Below are 20,618 nucleotides of genomic sequence, written 5' to 3' on the forward strand. Positions count from 1 at the left end.
ACAAAGAACATCATGGGAAGAAAACTTCACACCAATATCCATGATGAACACAGTTGCAAAAATTCTTAATAAAATACTGGCAAATTGCATACAAAAACATATTAAAAAGACAGTGCATTATCAAGTAGGGTTCCTCCCAGGAATGCAAGGTTGGATCAACCTCTGGAAATCAATAAATGTAATTAATCACCACAATAGACTTAAAGACAAGAATCACATGATTATCTCAATAGATGCAGAAAAAGCATTGGACAAAATACAGCATCCATTTATGTTCAAAACACGAGAGATAGTAGGAACATAGCTCAACATTGTAGAAAGTATATATCTAAACTCAAGGCCAACATCTTTCTAAATGGATAAAAATATAAAAGAATTCCAAAGAAGGGCTGGGGATGTGGCTCAAGTGGTAGCATGCTCGCCTGGCATGTGTGTGGCCCGGATTCGATCCTCAGCACCACATACAAACAAAGATGTTTGTCCACCGAGAACTAAAAAAATATATATTAAAATTCTCTCTCTCTCTCAAAAAAAAAAAAAAGAATTCCAAAGAATTTCCTCTGAAAAGTGGAAGAACAAGACATGGATGCCTTCTTTTGTCACTTCTATTCAACAAGAGTCTTTGAGACTCTAGCCATAGCACTAGATCAAAGAAAGAAATTAAAGGATAAGAAAAGGAAAGATAACTCAAACTATCCCTATGGCCAACAACATGATTCTGTATTTAGAAGACCCCCAAAAATTCCACCAGAAAACTTCAAGAACTCATAAACAAATTCAGCACAGTAGTAGGATATAAAACTAACACCCAGAAATCAATTGCATTCCTATCATTCACTGATGGATCAACTGAAAGAGAAATGAGGAAAACTATCCCATTCACAAGCGTCTGAAAAAAATTAAAATATTTGGGTATCAATCTAACAATGCAGGTGAAAGAACCCACAATCAAAACTACAAAACACTAAAGAAAGAAATTGAAGAAGACCTTAGATAATGGAAAGATCTCCCATGTTCTTGGATAGGCAGAATTAGTATTGTCCAAATGGCCATACTACAAAAAGCTCTACATGGATTTAATGCAGTTCTTTTAAAAATTTCAATGATGTTTGATGTTGTTGCCAGCACCCTGTCAGAGCAGGTTCCTGCCCAGGAGGTGTGAAATTAAAAGTCCTTGGAAAATTAAAAGTATGAAATAATCAGTAAGAAGTAAGACAAAGACAAAGATTAGATTTAAAAAGTGGAGCATCTGATGGGTCTTCCAGTCTTTATAGGAACTGGAACTGGACAACTGAAAAAGGCCCCAATCCTTTATTGAAGGGGGAGTACATCAAAGGCAGGGATAAGTTTTCAGTGGGAGGAATCTTGTCTCAGTACCGGGTCTTGCAGGAAACAGGTTGATTGGCATCTAGCAAGCTACACACATCTCTGGGAGGCAGTTTGGCTGTAGCGGGTCACTCCCATTTCCAGGATTAAGCTTGAATTCCAGCAGTGAGCCAGGACAGGGCACCACGTGAATCTAGCATTCTGGAACCAATGGATTTCAACTGGGAGTTCCCAGAATCAGGCTTTCCTGCCTAATGGCTTGAATGTTGCTCAGTCCACACGTGGCTCATAGATGGCTTCCCACAGATGTTCTTCATAGAAACAAAAAAAGCAGTCATGATATAAATTTGGGAAAAGAAGAGTCCCAGAATAGCCAAAGCAACCCTCAGTGAGAAAAGTGAAGCAAGAGGCATCACAATTCCACACTTAAATTATACCACAGAGCTATAGTAACAAGACGGCATGGTATGGGCAACAAAACAGACATGAAGACCAATGGTACAGAATAGAAGACACTGAGACAAACTCATATAAATGCAGGTATCTCATACTAAACCAAGGTGGCATTAACATCCATTGGAGAAAATATAGCCTCTTCAACAAATGGTGCTGGGATACACTTTAAATCCATATGTAGCAAAATAAAATTTACCCCCTCTCATCCTGCACAAAACTCAACTCAAAATGGATCATGGATCTAGGCATTAGACCAGAGACCCTGCACCTACTAGAATAAAAAGTAGAACAAATCTCCATCATGTCACTTAGGAACCAAATTCCTCAACAAGGAATTCCTAAAGCACATAAAATAAAATCAAGAATCAATAAATGGGATGCTATCAAACTAAAAACTTCTTCACAGCAAATTATCAAGAATGTGAAGAGAGAGCCTACAGAATGGGGGAAAATCTGTGTCACTTGCACCTCAGAGCATTAATCTCCAGGATGTATAATGAACTCAAAAAACTTAATACCAACACAAAAGAAGACAAACAAATAATCCAATCAATAAATAGGCAAAGGAACTGAATATATACTTCAAAGAAGAAGAAATACGATTGTTCAACAAATATATGAAAAATTTCAACATCTCTGGCAATGAGAGAAATGCAAATTAAAATTACACTGAGATTTCATCTTACTCCCATCAGAATGGCAATCATCAAGAATACAAGTAACAATAAATCTTGGTGAGGATGTGGGGGACTTGCTGGTGGGACTGTAAATTGGTGCAATCCCTCTGGAAAGCAGTATGGAGATTCCTCAGAAAACATGGAATGAAACCACCATTTGACCCAGTTATCCCACTCCTCGATATATACCCAGAGGATTTAAATTCAACATATTACAGTGACACATTCACATCATGTTTATGTTTATCAGCTCAATTCACAATAGCTAAACTGTGGAACCAATCTAGGTGTCCTATCAGCCGATTAATAGAAAAAGAAAATATGGTATATATACATTATGAAATAGTACTCAGCCTTAAAGAAGAATGAAGTTTGCAGGTAAATGGATGGAACTATTGATTATCATGTTAAGTGCAATAAGCCAGTCCCCCCAAAGCGGAGGCTGAATGTTCTCTCTGATTTGAGGATGCTAACACACAATGGAGGGGGGAGGGAAGACTAGAAGCACTTTGGATTAGACAAAGGGAAATGAAGGGAAGGGAGGAGGGATGGGAATAGAAAAGACAGTAGGATGAATTAGACATAACTTTCCTATGTTCATATATGAATATATGACTAGTGTAACTCCACATCATGTACAACCACAAATGGGAAGTTATACTTCATTATGTATAATATGTCAAAATACATTCTACTGTCATGTAGCACTAAAAGAAATTTGTTAGGAGCCACAGTCAAGTCGCATTTTGCCAGAGGGAATGGTTGAAAGGTGATGCCAGCGAGCCATTAAGATGATAATTGAGTTAAGCTGTATATAATTGCTGTGACTGGATGATGCTAAATTGAAACAGGCTGTGTATTGAGTTGTATACGGACCCTGCTCCAGCAATAGGGCGGCTCCGGGAATAGGGTGGCTCTTGCTGCCTTGGGTGCCCACCACTTTGGAGTTCTCACGGGGTTCCTGGGGAGTTGGCACGGAGCCCAGTGGAGAGCTGGGAGAGTTCCTGGGAAGTGTGCATGGAGTGCTGGTGGAGTTCAGGCAATAAAGTTTCCTGTTTGAACATACAAGTGTTTTGTGGTGGCTCGGTTATTTGTGCCCAGCCAGACTGCAGCATTTGGTGGCCTGTGTGGGGAACTCCTGAAGCTTGGGGGTAAGTGAAATTGCTTGCCCCTGAAGGAAAGCAAAAGAATGGGTGACCATTTCAAAAAACAATGTGTTCTTGTTTTGATTTATTTTGTTTTTATTTCAAGTTGCCTGTCCCTAGAACTTTCTCAGGCAAACTGGGGAAAATGGTTGGCTCAAGGTTTGAAGTTGTTCGCCCCTGAAGAAGAGATAATGTTAGACCACAAATATACATTTCAAGAAAATAGGAAAATTGATACAATGCATTTTTGTTCCGTTTTTGTTTCATTCTTCTTCGGTTTTGTTTTGTGTTATCTTGTTGGGTTGCATTATCTTTATAGTAGATCAGAAATTAGTAAAAAACAAACTGAAAGAGTGTTAAGTAAATTGTTAGAGGTTCAGATTGTGGTAGAAGACATTTTAGATCAAGTAAAAGAGAAGGTCTCTTGAGCTAATCAGACAGAGGAAGAAATTTAAAGGAAAAGGGGCTATCAGGGAAAAAGTTACATCACGAGGCTGCTACTAACACCTTTCTATCACCAGAGGGCATAAGTGTCCAACCAACAGCTTCACCTATGGAGACAACATATGCTGGGGGGCCCCCAACCCCCGTAGTTGATAGATGGGATCCTGAGACAGGACCTAAAAGATTAGCATGCCCTGTACTTGAGCAGGCAGGAGGGCAGCAAATTCACCATGCTCTAGATTTCAAAACAGTGAAGCAGCTGAAAGAGGCTGTAACAACCTATGGTCCCCAAGCAACCTTCACTGTAAGCATGGTTGAATCCATTACCAACTTGGACATGACGCCTGCAGATGGGACTAGCATGTGTAAAGCTTTGCTAAATGGAGGGCAATATTTGTTATGGAAGGTTGCCAATCAGGAATTTTGCACGGAGGCGGCTAGGCAAAATGCAGCAGCCAGTTACCCTCAAAGAAATCTAGATATGTTGTTAGGAAAAGGACCTTATGAGGGTCAACGGCAACAAATTGAATATGATCCTGCTATATATGCACAAATTGCTGCAGATGCAGTTAGGGCATGGAAGACTTTACAAGGACATGGAGATTTACAAGGTCAATTATCTAAGGTTATACAAGGAGCTAATGAACCTTATGCTGAATTTGTAGATAGGCTTATTCAAACAGCTACCAGAGTTTTGGGGGATACAGAATAAGCAATGCCATTAATTAAACAGCCTATGAACAAGCAAATAAGTGGTGCAAACAGGGCATTAGACCATGGAAACATGAAGATTTAAACACATATATTAAATTATGTAGAGACATTAATGAACAGGGGCAAGTCTTGGCAGCTGCAGTACAACAGGCTTTATATGCCAGGCCAAAAACATGCTACAATTGTGAACAAACAGGACATTTTAAAAGGAGTTGCTCCATAAGAGGAGGGTTTAACAAAACTAGGTATCAAATGGGGTAGAATACCGGGTATTTGCCCACGATGCTGCAGAGGGAGATATTGGGCTAATGAATGCCATTCTCAAACCACCATAGAGGGTACTCCGTTATCAAAAAACTGACAAGGACCAGGTGTTTACCCACGATATCATGGAGAAAGGCATCAGGCTCCATTGCCAAAAAATGGACAGGGGGGCCCAATGCTCTGGGGCCCATGACCACAAATATATGGGGCACTGGAGGAACCCAGCAACACCATCAGGGTAGTGCCCAGGACACATTATCCATTAGATCTCTCATCAGACAAACCAGAGGGAGTGCAGGGTTGGACATCTGCGCCTCCGCCAGAGCAGTACTAACTCCAGAGATGGGAGTTCAAATCATTCCCACATGGGTAAAAGGACCTCTTCCCCAAGGAACAGTAGGCTTATTATTAGGATGCAGTTCTTCTACTCGAAAAGGACTTATGGTAAGTCCTGGGGTAATTGATCCCGATTATGAAGGTGAAATAAAAATTATAGCTAGTTCTCCAAGAGGTATATCAGTAATTTCACCAGGAGATAGAATAGCACAGTTATTAATAATACCCAGCCTGCATGATAAATTTTCCAGTAGTACTATAGAAAGAGGTTCCAGGGAATTAGGCTCCACAGGTGTAGATTGGGCTATGCTGTCTTTAAATTTAGATTCTTGCCCAATGCTAAAACTAAATATTCAAGGACATGAATTTAATGGGCTACTGGACACAGGTGCAGACCTTAGCATCATATCTCGTCAAGAATGGTCGAAACATTGGCCATTACAACAAGCCACTCAAACGCTTCAAGGTCTAGTAGTGGCGACTAATCCTCATAGAAGTGCAATGGTATTAGATTGGAAAGATCCTGAAGGATGTGAAGGAACTATACAGCCATATGTATTGGATCATCTTCCTATAAATTTATGGGGACGAGATGTTCTAGATCAATTAGGTTTGACATTAACAAATAACATCAATTCAAATGTGCCCACTATTATGGCTAGACAAGGTTTTAGGAAAGGAAAAGTATTAAGAAAAAAAGGACAAAGTATAGTGGCACCAATACAAATAGATCAAGAAATAGATAGACATGGATTGGGTTTTCAGGAGGGGTCACTGAGACAATAAAAATTACTTGGAAATCAGAAAGACCAGTATGGGTTCCTCAGTGGCCCCTGACTAAAGAAAAGATACAAGCAGCCCATGACCTTGTCAAACAACAATTAGCGGAGGGACATATACAACCTTCCGTATCTCCCCATAATACTCCCATTTTTGTCATTAAAAAGAAATCTGGTAAATGGAGATTATTGCAAGATTTAAGAGCCATTAATAATGAGATGGTTATTATGGGACCTGCTCAATCGGGGTTTCCTCAATTGTCTGCTTTGCCCAAAACCTGGTATGTTTTAGCTATAGATATTAAAGATTGTTTTTTTTCAATTCCAATTCATCCCGAGGATAGTCCACGTTTTGCATTTACTATCCCTGCACTGAATCATGAAGGTCCTGATCAGAGATATGAATGGAAAGTACTCCCTCAAGGGATGGCTAACAGTTCAACTATGTGTCAAATTTGTGTTAACAAAGCAATCCAGCCACTTAAAAATCAAAATCCTGAACTACAAATATTTCACTATATGGATGATGTATTGTTAGCACACAAAGATAAAAACACATTGCTAGAATGTTATGCCACACTTACAAACTTATTAAAAAATTATAATCTATAGATAGCAATAGATAAAGCACAATTAAATTTTCCAATTAATTATTTAGGAGTTCTATTATCCTCAACCATGGTCCATCCACCAAAAATTCAAATACGAGTAGATCAACTCAAATCACTTAACGACTTTCAAAAGTTATTAGGAGACATAAATTGGATAAGGCCTTATCTAGGCATACCAACAGGAGAGTTGGGACCTTTATTTGATATCCTAAAAGGTCCATCAGATCCAAATTCACCCTGCATGTTAATGCCTGAAGCAAGAAAGGCATTAGAAATCATTGAAACATATATGGAAAATATGCATTTGGATAGAATTGATATAAGTTTGCCTTTATTATTTATTGTACTACCAACAAAAAATACTCCTACAGGAGTATTTTGGCAAGAAGGTCCATTATTGCGGATACATTTATCTTATTCTCCTAACACTATTCTTACTAGGTATCCTGAGGCTGTAGGACAATTAATACTCAAAGGAATAAAAGCAGCAAAGGGAGTGTTTGGAATTTCTCCCAATAAAATTATTACTCCATATACTATGAATCAAATTGATGAGTTAGCTAATGAGTTAAATACTTGGGCAATAATCATGTGCAAATCTAATGTTTCATTTGATAACCACTTACCATCTAATCCTTTATTGTCTTTTTGGTCATTGCATCCTGTAATTTTTCCAAAAATGACAAGAAAAACATCTATCATGAATGCTCCAAATATATTCACTGATGGGTCAAATAATGGTACAGCAGCAATAGTTACACCTTTTACAACTTTTACATTTTTAGTACCCAAACAATCAGCTCAAAAGGTAGAGCTTAATGCAGTATTACAAGCTTTTGTGATGTTTAAAGATTCTGTATTAATTTATTTTCTGATAGTCAGTATATAGTTAATGCTATAGTATCCCTTGAAGATGCTGGTAGGATTTCCCCTTCCTCTACTGTTTTCTCTTTGTTTTCCACTATACAAAGTCTAATCTGGGACAGAAAAGATCCATTCTTTATAGGACATATTAGGGCACATACAGGATTGCCTGGAGCCCTTAGTTTGGGCAATGATTTAACAGATAAAGCTACACATGACATACATATTTTCTCTACACTAGAAGAAGCTACAAATTTTCATAAAAGGTTCCATGTCAATGCTAATACTTTACAAAAGTGTTTTAAAATAACTAAGGAATAAGCTAGACAAATAATAAAACAATGTCAAAATTATGTGACCTTTTTACCACAAGTTAATCTTGGAGTCAATCCTAGAGGACTGATACCTAACCATATTTGGCAGATGGACGTCACACACTTGCCAGAATTTGGAAAATTAAAATATCTGCATGTTACAGTTGATACTTCTTCCGGATTTTTGATGGGCTCCCTTCATGCCAGAGAAAAAACTAAAGATATTATAGCTCATTGCTTACAAAATTTTGCCACTGTGGGCATTCCAAAACAGTTAAAAACAGATAATGGTCCTGGTTATACTTCCACCTCTTTTAAACAATTTTGCTCATCATTTGGCATTACTCATGTAACCGGAATCCCATACAATCCACAGGGACAAGGCATAGTTGAAAGAGCTTAATAGTTTGATAAGTACATTTTAATGGGCTACTGGACACAGGTATTAAAATGTACTTATTAAAGCAAACTATTAAAATGTACTTATTAAAGCAAAAAGAGGGAATTGGGAAGGGGTATATATCCTTCAAAGATAAACTTAAAATAACCCTTTTTACTCAAAACTTTTTAAATTTGGATTCATCAGGGCTTAGTGCTGTGGAAAGGCATATGTGTCCAAAAAATGTACATAAGCCCAAGGTACTTTGGAAGGATATTCTAACAGGACAATGGAAAGGTCCTGACCCAGTGATTGTCTGGAGTCAGGGATCTGTTTGTGTGTTTCCACAGGGAGACACAGCAGCTGATTTGGATTCCAGAGAGGTTAACTAAAGCGATTTGGATTCCAGAGAGATTAACTAAAGCGATTTCTACAGACCAAAAAAAAAAAAAAAGATGATTTGGCTCAAATCCATAACAGCTGATATCCAGAACTCCAGTTTGGCTATCCTTACATCTGCGACAGTGGTTCTCCCACACCTGGAGGCTAATGAAACCAGGATGCTTTTTTCAATATCTATTTTATTATTGCCCTTTCCCACATCATGAAGTTCTATTTTATTTTTTGAGCTCATACATGCTGCAGTCTGGCTGGGCACAAAATCACAAGCCACTCAAGCAGGAACAAACTTTATTTTTTGAAACTGCCACCAATGTCCAGTACGCACCCGGGAAGATTTTTCGATCCATCCACTCGGCCTCCTCCTGGAACCCAGAGAGAGTTCCTCCCCCGGAACTCCCTCCTACTATACTTCCCCAACCAATGGGAACTCTCCAGGAGTCCTGTAGCAGGCCGAGGTGAATAGCAGGAGTCCAATATCCATATGAATGCAAATCTTAACATAATCATATCATCTCAATGGCTAGCTGGCGTCACCTTTCAACCAAAAATGCCATGCATCATATACTTGGCTCTTAGCAATACAGACCTAGGTTAATGTTTTTCTGATCAGTTCTATTTTTTGACTGTGGAGTTTTTAAACATTGCAATGGAGATTTCACCTGTGAAAAGCTACAAGGCCTTTACTATTGTCTTATGTGTTGTATGTTATGTGTGCACACTTGTGTTTTGTGTTGTATGTCTGTATGTGTGTATGTCCATATATCATATATTAGGAGCGCTCATGAAAAAATGGATCCAAATATTTTTTTTTATTCACGTGATTTAAATGGTTTAATTTAAATTAGGTAAACACTGTGGAGGATTGTTTTTAAAGGTGGTTAACAGATCTGTTTGTTTACTTTCACCTTTCCTATTCATTATATCTAATTCTATTCAGGATAAGAAATTGTTTAGAAAATTGTTTTCTTAGTGCCTGCTGGAATGCTACATAATTTTTTTAGCCATCATTGCCATAATTCCTATCTTCATCCCAATGCTGGTGAAGACAAATATAAAACCAAACTACAGCTTCTGCAATAGCTATCACAACAAACTGTATAAACTGATACATCAATGAATAATGTAACTCAACAAGTGATGCTCAATCAAGGAGTCGATTTACTTTGGGAGGAAATGGACATATTAATGGATTCCTCTGCTTTGAACTGCTTGCAGAACTTGCCTGGACTATGTATCACTTGTATGCATTGTGAACTATCTTTTGGTGCAATGAATTGTGGTAGTGCTGGGGTATCTTTGCTGATGGTGTCATCGGTGGTACAATTTTTCCAAAAGGAACCGTCATTTGGCTTGGTGTTGTGGCGTTTTGCATCCTCCTCCCTTCTGCTTGTGATCATCTAAAATTTGGGGGCCAATAGAGGTGAGGCAAAGAACCTCACCCCCCTACTGGTATTTGGGGGCCAACAGAGGTGAGGCAAAGAACCTCACCCCACCACTGGTACAAAGGCCTATACACAAGTATGGCTATATGCTGGACCGGTAGTCAATGACGGGTAAGATCCAATTGAAATGGTACCAACCTAAGACAGGAGGCTGACGCCTTGAGGTCAGCTCATCCGATAATGGGTAAGGACCATATGTAGTATTGGACAACCTAAGACAGGCACGGTCCCTAAGCCACATGCTTGTTGTTTAATTAAACAGAAGGGGGGAGATGTTGAGAGCCACAGTCAAGTCGGAATGACGCCTAGCATTTTGCCAGAGGGAATGGTTGAAAAGGGATGCCAGCGAGCCATTAAGATGATGATTGAGTTAAGCTGTATATAATTGCTGTGACTGGATGATGCTAAATTGAAACAGGCTGTGTATTGAGTTGTATATGGACCCTGCTCCAGCAATAGGGCAGCTCCGGGAATAGGGCGGCTCTTGCTGCCTCGGGCGCCTGATATTTTGGAGTTCCCGTGGAGTTCTCCTGGGGTTCCCGGGGAGTTGGCGCGGAGCCCAGTGGAGAGCTGGGAGAGTTCCTGGGAAGTGTGCATGGAGTGCTGGTGGAGTTCGGGCAATAAAGTTTCCTGTTTGAACATACAAGTGTTTTGTGGCGGCTCCGTTATTTGTGCCCAGCCAGACTGCGGCAGAAATTAAAATATTTTTAAAAGATTAAGAGTCAAAATTTAAAAAAATCAGAAAGATTCTCAATAAACAACATAAGGATGAATAAAAAACCTGTAGAAATAAGGAAATAATTAAGGTTATAACTGAACTTTATGAAACAGAGAATAATTTTAAAAAAACCCAAAAAACAACAACAAAAAAGGATCCTGAGCGGGTCTAGTAGTGTATGCCTGTAATCACAGTGGCTAAGGAGGTTGAGGCAGGAAGATCTTGAGTTCAGAGACAGTCAGCCAATCTCAGCAACAACAAGATGCTAAGCAATTCAGTGAGACTCTGTTTCTAAATAAAATACGAAATAGGGCTGGGGATGTGGCTCAGTGGTCAAGTGCCTCAGAGTTCAATCCCTGGTACCCTCCCCACACACAAAAAAAATTAGAGACAAAATGGAGATATCATCACAGACATCACAGAAATCCGGACAATCATAATGAACTATTTGGAAAACTTATACCCTCATAAAGTGAAAAACCAAGAAGGAGTAGATAGATGAGTTTCTAAATATACATGACATACCAGAAATGAACCAAGTGAATATAGAAAATAAAAACAGAGCCATAAAAAAACCAATGATATTGATGTTGTAATTAAAAGCCTTCCACCACAGAAAGCCCAGGACCAGGTGGATTCTCCACTGAATACTAACATATCTCTAAAGAAGAACTAATGCCAACGCTTCTCAAATTATTCTGTGAAACAGAAAGGGGGAGGAGGAGCAGTTCTCATTTCATTTTATGAAGTCAGTATCACCACCCTGATACCTGAATCAGTTAAAGAGACATCAAGGAAAGAAAACTACAGAACAATATCCCTGATGAACACAGACGCAAAATTCCTTAATACAATATTAGCAGATCATATTCAACAACACAGTAAAGATATTGTACTTCATGATCAAGTTGGTTTCATTCCTGTGATGCACAGGTGATTCCAAATATGCAAATCAATAAGTATAATTTGCCACATAAATGCTATTAAGAGAAAAGTCACATAAGCATCTGAATGGACACAGAGAAAAAGCTTAGGATATTTATCACCCTCTCATGATAAAAGCACTGATGAAACTAGGGATAGAAGGAATCTTTTTCGGCACCATAAAGGCTATTCTATACAATAAGCCCAAAGCCACCATCATAGTGAGTGGGGAACAACTGAAAGCATATCTTCTAAAATCGGGAACAAGACAAGGATGTTCACTCTCACCACACCTTTTCAATTTGGCACTTGGAATTTTAGTCAAAGCAATTAGGCAAGTGAAGGAAATAAAAGGGATACAAATAGGAGAGAATTCAGATTACCACTGTTTGCAGATGATATGATCTTATACTTAGAAGATCCAAAAAATTCCACCAAAGGACTTCTAGAATTAATAATCAAATTGAGCAAAATGTCAGGAGGCAACATCAACACAAATCATCAGTAGCTCTCCTGTACACCAGTAATGAATCTGCTAAAAGAAATCACCTAGGGACACAATTCCATTCACAATAGCCTAAAAATAATAGGCACGGGGCTGGGGTTGTGGCTCAGTGATAGAGCGCTCCCCTAGCATGCACGAGGCACTGGGTTCAATCACAAAAATGTAAAATGGAGATATTGTGTCCATCTAAAACCTAAGAATAAATATTTTTTTAAAATAGGCAAGCAAGTAAATTGGAAGTAAATAAGCAAATAATCCTTTAACAAATCGAACCAAGGAGGTGAAAGATCCCCTACAACAAAAATTATAAACACCGAAAAAATAAATTGGAGAAGACACTTGATGATAGAAAGAAATCCCATGTTCATGGATAGGCAGAATTAATAATGTGAAAGTGGCCATGTTACCAAATGCAACCCACAGAGGCAGTGCACTCCCCACCAACACTCCAAATTACATTCTGTTTTTATACATATATATGTGGTGGAGATGGGTCTTCTAAGTCAAGCAGAATGCATTACAATTCTTATTACATATATAGAGCATGATTTTTCATATCTCTGGTTGTATACATAGTATATTCACACCAATTTGTGACTTCATACATGTACTTTGGATAGTAATGATCATCACATCCCACCATCATTAATTACCCCCTGCCCCCTCCCTTCCCCTCCAACCCCTCTGCCCTATCTACAGTTTGTCTCTTCCTCCCATGCTCCCCATTCCTGTCCCACTATGAATCAGCCTCCTTATATCAAAGAAAACATTCAACATTTGGTTTTGGGGGATTGGCTATACACATAGGAATAAGAACTCAAATTGGCACTATTTGCTGATGATATGACTCTATACCTGGAAGACCTTAAAAGTTCCACCAGAAAACTCCTAGAACTAGTAAACGAATTCAGCAAAGTTGCAGGATATAAAATCAACACCCATAAATCAAAGGCATTTCTATATATCAGTGACAAATCCTCAGGGAAATGAAGAAAACTACCCCATTCTCAAACAAAACAAACAAACAAACAACAACAACAAAAGAGGTAAAAGAACTATATAATGAAAATTACAAAATCCTAAAGAAAGAAATCAAAGAAGACCTCAGAAGATGGAAAGATCTACCTTGCTCTTGAATAGGCAGAATTAATATTATCAAAATGACCATACTTCCAAAGCAATTCTGATCAAAATTCCAATGACATTCCTCATAGAAACAGAAAAAGTAATCATGAAATTGATCTGGAAAAAAATGAGAGACCCAGAATAGCTAAAGCAATCCTTAGCAGGAAGAGTGAAGCAGGTGGCATCACTATACCAGACCTCAGCATTGGGTTTTTGGGGATTGACTAGATCACTTAGCATTATCTTCTCTAATGCCATCCATTTACCTGCAAATGCCATGATTTTATTCTCTTTTATTGCTGAGTAGTATTCCATTGTGTAGATATACCCCCCCTTTTTTTAAATCTATGGAGGGACAGGGGAGGTACTGGGGAATAAATTGACCAATTAGTGGTATGTGCATACATGAGAATGATGCAATGGTTCTACCATTGTGTACAAATAATGCGCTAATAAAATTTAAATTAAAAAAGGAAAAAATGCCATTTTTTCACACTTTTTGTTGAAGTATAATACACATGAAAACAGATGAGCTATCAGGAGTACAGCACATTGACTTCTCATGAGCCAGAGGACTTCACCTCACTCCCACCTGAATCAGGGAGTGGAATACTGCCGGGCAGGCAGGAGCACACCTGTAATCCTAGCAATTTGGGACATTGAGGCAGGAGGATTGACAGGTCCAGGCACAGCAACTTAGCAAGCCCCGCAGAAACCCAGCAAGACCCTGTCTCAGAGTCAAATAGTAAAAAGGGCTGGGGATGCAACTAAGTAGTAAAGCAACCCAGGGTTCAATCCTGGGTATTACACATACACAGAGACACCAAAAAAGAAAAAAAGGAACCAGAATGAATACTCTCAGTCTCACCTAAGTCCTTTGGCCTTTGCCTCCCCTGCCCCAGCCCCTGCCCAATCTGAAGACCCAGACTCAGCTGACAGCCAGGGCTGCGGCAGGCACGGCCTGGGCAGGGCCTCACTGGGTTGGACAGCAGTGCTGCAGGCACAGATGGTTATCCCTTTTGACACACAAGCACACACAGGGTGGGAAAGGGCAAGGGGCTGTCAAGGTCAAAGAAACCTCAGTGGTGGAGATGGGTCTTCTAAGTCAAGTTAGTCCCATGTCACACTCAAGTCCTTCCATATGTGCTGAGAGGGCTCAGCAAAGAGAAGTAGGCTCCATGTGTCATCAGAAAACAATCTGTGTGGACATCGCTGACACTGTCCAGGAACACTCTTCATTCTTCTGGAGACATATTTCTTCTGAGGAGTCCTGTCCATACCCTTCAAATGCTCCTGAGGGAGCTTCCAACTTCTTGTATGATCCTACCTGCTGCCCAGGACTGATGGGACAGGACCTTTTTTTTTTTTTTTAATGGTAGTAAGGGTTTAATCCCGGGATGCTCTACCACTTTGCTACATCCACAGGATTTTTTACTTTTAACTTGACAAGGTCTCACTGAATTGCTTACATGGCTGAGGCTGGCCTGGAACTTGCCGTCTCCTGCCTCAGCCTCACGACTTGCTGGATGACAGGCATGGGCCTCCCCATCCAAGTCAGAGAAATTTCCGAGGAATTTTTATTTCATTCTTGTCTCTGGAAATGGGAAACTCAGATGTTACTGGTTAGTTCCACAGAGAAAGCCAGCCAGCTCTCTTGCCACATCACAAATTTACAGAAGTAAAGCAAAAATGAGAACCAGAAAACATCTAGGAGCACACCAGAGGCCAGTCCATCCTCAGGCTCCACCCCCAAGTCCCTTGCTGAGGCTGGAGCTGGGTTCAGGGGCCTCCATCTAACCAGTCTCCTTCCCACCAAAGCCAGACTTTGAGCAAGGTGAGGTTCATCAATAGAGCAGAGAAAAACAACCAGTCTTTCTATTTCTTAGTTATACATAGAGCGATTTATTTTCAGATGTTTCAGGTTCAAATAAAACAGACTCCTCTATAGAAGGAGACAAGTCAGCCTTTCTGTGGGACTGTCAAGATGGTTGCATGATTCATTAAATACAAAGCACCCTGCCCGGCCTGCCCTCTGGGATGGGGTGTTTTTCCAGGAGGGCAGGAGCCCATTCTAAAACCTCAGGTCCAGTTCTTGCTTACAGTAGAAATCTCATCAGTGCAGAAGGAATGATGGAGGTAGAAAATCACCACTAGGCAAACAGCTTTGTAATGAATGTTTTAGGCAAAATCGTTAACAGCTATTATACCCAGAGCAGGAGATGAGGAGAAGCAGGAGGTCAGCACAGTCTCCACTCATCTCCCCAGAAGACTCTTATTAATGACTAAGCACAACAGTAAGTTGGCAGGCGAGAAACCTGCCAGAACCCACCTTAACTAAGGGACGGAGTCTAAGTGGGCAGGAACAGGACACCTGGACATCACGCCATCCGGACAGGGTGCCCGCAGAGGGCTCATCCCCTCTGCAGCATTCTCCAAACACCACCCTCAACCTCACCATGAGAAAACACCAGCATCACCTACAGCCAGGGGCAGACTACAAAGGGACTGGTCAGGACAACAAAAAGTCACAAGGTCACAAGGAACAGAAAACCAAGGAGCTGGCACAGATGGAAGGAGAATGAAATGATCACCAAGAGCAATGTGGGAACCTAGACGGGATTCTGGACCAGAAAAAGGGCATTTGTGGCACAAATGGTGACATTTAGATTAGGTCTGTAGCATTATATCAGGGTAAATTCCTGATGTGACCAGGGCACATTTTTGTGAGTTAACATTAGAGGGTCCTGCATGAAAATTAAGAGGGACCCTCCTCACTATATCACAACTCTCTGTGACTCTAGAGTTATGTCAACATTTAATAGTGTATACCCTTGAGCTTGAGAAAAACAAAATCTCAGGTCTGGTATGTTACCAGTTTGTCTGGATGAAGTAGTGGTGAAAATATAAAACACACACCAACACTTAAGGAAAAACCAAAAACCCAAGAAAATACCTGAAACCTGAATTAAACATGCACATAGATAACTGAGAAAGACTTAAGGTTATTGAATAATTGTCCCCAGAGTTTAGTGGACAATCTCATGGTTAGAATGCACAGGGAAACAGAGAATCCTTGCCCAAACTCACACCCATGACAGGAGAGCTCTCAAGAGGTGCCCCTTCAGCCTCTGCTGGGATGTCTCTGTCATGGGGAGCTCAGCACTTCACTCCTTTGATGAGTGTCGGGGGGTGAGCCCAGGTGTTGCTGACAGCAGCGAGAACTGGATACAACCCAGTGCCTAGGGCCAGCAGGAGAGAGCGCCAGGTAACCTCTGCAAGTGTTAAGTGATAAGGAAGTGGCATATCTTAATGCATGGAAAGGTGCACATGCCACAGTCCTGTGTGATAAGAACAGAGCAAGTTGTGTTTACACACTGACCTCAGTGAAATTCAAGTCTAAGTGTGCACAATAAGGTCTGCAAGATAATGAAGGAAGGAGCAAGCAGCTGCACTTTGAAGAGTCCTTACTATTTTAAAAACTTTATTTATTTATTTTTTGGGAAGGTACTGGGGGTGGAACCATGGTCTCAAGCATGCTATGCATGTGCTCTGCCATGGAGCTATGCTCAGCCCTGCCTTGATAGTTTTTAATAAGATACACACACACACACACACACACACACACACACACACACACATATATATATATATATATATATATATATAGAGAGAGAGAGAGAGAGAGAGAGAGAGAGAATCTAAATGAAATTAAGTATCTAGAGTTTAAAAAAATAAACTACATTAAATGACTTGGAGACGTTCACTTTATGAAGGATTGAAAGATCATCATGGAACACCAGATGGGGAAAGATTCTAAGACTTGCTTATAGAAGAATGAAATTATGGCATTTGTGGGTAAATGGAAGGAACTGGAGAATATCATGATAAGCCAAATAAGCCAATCCCATAGAACCAAAGGTCCAATATTTTCCCTGATATGCGGATGCTAACTCACAATGGGGTGGGGGAGCATAGAGGTATTTTGGACTAGACAGAGAGGAGTGAAGGGAGGGGAGCAGGTAGGGGCAGAAATGATGGTAGAATGAATCGGACTTTATTACCGTAGGTGTGTAGTTGATTTACGTGACCTGTGTACATCATGTACAAACAGATGAATGAGAAGTTATATTCCATTTATATATGCTGTGTCAAAATTCATTTTACTGTCATGTGTAACTAACTAGAACAAATTTTAAAAATATATTAAAAAGATTCTGGGCTGGGGCTGTATCTCAGTGGCAGAGGGCTTGCCTAGTATGTATGAGACACTGGGTTCAATCCTAAGCACCTCATAAACAAAACTAAACCAACAAGGGCATGCTGTCCTGTTAGGGTCTGTAAACAAGTCAGGATGGCGCCTGGCAAATGTTAGAGTCTGTAAACAAGTCAAGATGGTGCCTGGCATTTTGCCAGAGGGAGTGGTTTGTGAAGTAATGCCAGCGAGCCATTAAGTGTGAAGATTTCTTATTGGTTGACTGCTGTATCTAGTTTATGTTAATTAAGATAAGCTGTGTGGAATGTATAAATACCCCTCTGGTCCTACAATAAACGGCTCCCACTCCCGCTGTATCAATGTACACAAGTTGCTCGTCGCCCCCCGGTTATTTTGCTGCAGCCGGACTGCGGCACTGTCCACCTACAACAATAAAAAAAAAATCAAAATAAAAAAGATTCTAAGGCTTTCTGAACACTGGGGTTAGAGCAACACAATTGATTAGTGATGTCTGGCTTGGGTGAAGGATGGGCAGTGATAGTTTGCGTGCTATGTGCTTGTTATACTTTAAGAGTGACTCCGAGCTTTCAGTGTCATTTTAACAGATGTCTTTGAGCTGGTAAAGGGGTCACAGCAGAAAGAGGACTCTTTGAGGTACATGTTGGGCAAGTGAAGGGGATATAAGCTGTTATGAAGTAGACACCACGGGAAGACAATCAACATTCTCCACTTTTGAGGGGTCAGTGCAGGAGTAGGTGAGCACATGGGGAAGGCTTGGGTCTTGAAGGGTGAGGTGAGTTTCCGGGTAGGTGCCTTTGGGAAGGGTCTTTCAGATGGAGGTCAGAGCATGGAGGCAGGAGAATACCAGGCCTCCTGGCAGAAAGGCGTGTGCACAGTGGAAGAAGAGCTTAGGCACTTGGCAGGAAAGATGGAGAGCATCCTGCAGGGTCTACTGACAAGCCTGGACTTCATTTAGTTAGCCACAGGAGACTATAATGTTGTTTTTTTTAAATTGTGGATTGAACTCATAGTGATTTACCAATGAGCTTTTTAAAAATTATTATTTGATATTTATTTTCAAAGAGGCTGTTACTAGTTGTACAAGGTTTCATTACATTGGTGAGTCTGGCCTCAAAATTGCAATCCTCCTACCTCAGTCTCCTGAGCTGCTGGGATTGAAGCCACTGCACACAGTGCTTATGACAAACTTTGAGGAAGACGAGGCTGAAAGGAAATGAGACAAGGGCATGCACAAGAATTGCCTCCTTCCTGGAGACCAGCAGCCGGTGGCCCTGAGATCCCCTCTGGGTCAAGGTCTCCCAGGAGAGCAGTTTGGGTCATTAGGAGGAAGTGTACACCCTGGGATAATAGGGTGTGGGGTGTAGCAGAACTTCAATGAGAACATCCCCTGGGCTCCATCAACCCTACTGATTTCCTAAGCCCAGAGCTGGACACGGAGATGTGGAAGGCCCAGTCTCTGCACTTGGGAGGATTTGGTCCATGGAGAGGAGGCCCAAGACTAGACACTGGAGACCCAGCACCATGTTGCTGCTGTGTGGTGTCTGGGGGAGAAGATGAACTCGGGTGGGAGCCAGCAGGTCAGGCCTCCTTGGGCTTTAGTGTGGGGTCAGAGGTGGCCCAGGAGGACTTCTCAGGTGCCTTCGGACACTGCAGATGCCAGACATGTCAAAGTGTGAGTCTTTGGTGTATGGAGGGTGGGTGGTGGGACAGGACAGGGGAGGGGAGGAAGTAGGCCACCTGGGTCTCCCAGGAGACTGACAGGAGGAACAGGTGGGTGGGAGGGACTGCAGATCCTCAGGGCCAGGCTGCTGAGCAGGATGCCTATCCTGATGCTGAAGCCAGGGACACTCAGAAGGGATGTGGTGTCACTGGGCCTGGGGAAGGCTAGCCTGACCCCTGGTATCCTACCAAAGGAAGAAGGGTCCCTGGAACCTCATGCTAGGCTCTAGTAGGTCTCCCGAGGTTGGGGCATTCCATGGACTTAGCAGGAATCCAAGGATCCTATGACTCTTTTTCCTTCTCTTCTGGATGTGGGGATGCCCAGCTCAGGGGAAATGCTCCCTGCCTTGCCTTCCTCTCCAGAGTCCCACATAGCTCTGGGGACTGCAGGGAGGAGGGGACCTGAGTTGACATTGACAACCATCAGGCAGGGACCTCCCTCTCTGGGAGAACTGGGCACACTCTAGTTCCTTCCCTGCCTCCCCCATCATGAGGCCTGGGGAGGATGCCCAGGTCTGGATAGGCAGTGGGCGGTGGTGGCCAGAGTGGAAAATCCCCTGCTGGCCAGATGCTGTCTTTGGTTGGCAGGTGTGGCCCTGGCCTTCTGCCTGAGGCCCAAAGGTGGGACCAATCTGTTTGGAGCCCTGAGTGCTGGGTACAAAGTGGCAGAGAGGGTGCTGGCATGGGGACTTTTTCCAATTCCCCAATATGGAGAGTTGGCAGAACAGCTTCAGGTCAGCTCAGCCTTGGGAAGATTGTGGATGGGAAGAGGGGGAGGTGGCTGTAAGAGGTAGGGGAGGTGGGGGATGGGTGTGGGGGGCCCCAGATGATGGAGAGAGGGACAGGATGAACCAGACCTGGGCCAGAGAGGGGCAGACCAGGGCTTGGTGAAGGGCAGTGGGGGACACAGACCCCTCCCAGGAGAACTAGGTCAGGGCAGAGTTGCAGGGGGTGTAGGGAGAGACAGTGAAGAAGGGGTGGCCTTCCACTCATGCCCCGCTCCAGGGTTTCCTTCACTCTGCTGCCCGAGGCATGGCCAATGCCCAGATGGCGTATCCTGTGAGTGTGACCTGGGCATGTGCTGAGGGTTTCTCCAAGTCCCCTGATGGATCTGGAAAGCCTCAGAAGACTCCCCCAGTCAGTGACTTCTGCCACTGGTCTCCAGCCCCATCTACAGCATCAAAAATGCCTTGTTACCAACATGTCCTCATCACCATGCTCCCTATTGACCCACACACAC

The sequence above is a fragment of the Marmota monax genome, unplaced genomic scaffold (assembly GCF_021218885.2).
Source record: "Marmota monax isolate L192 unplaced genomic scaffold, Marmota_monax_Labrador192_F-V1.1 WCK01_AAM20220418_F8-fsc00127, whole genome shotgun sequence".
Taxonomy (NCBI): Eukaryota; Metazoa; Chordata; class Mammalia; order Rodentia; family Sciuridae; genus Marmota; species Marmota monax.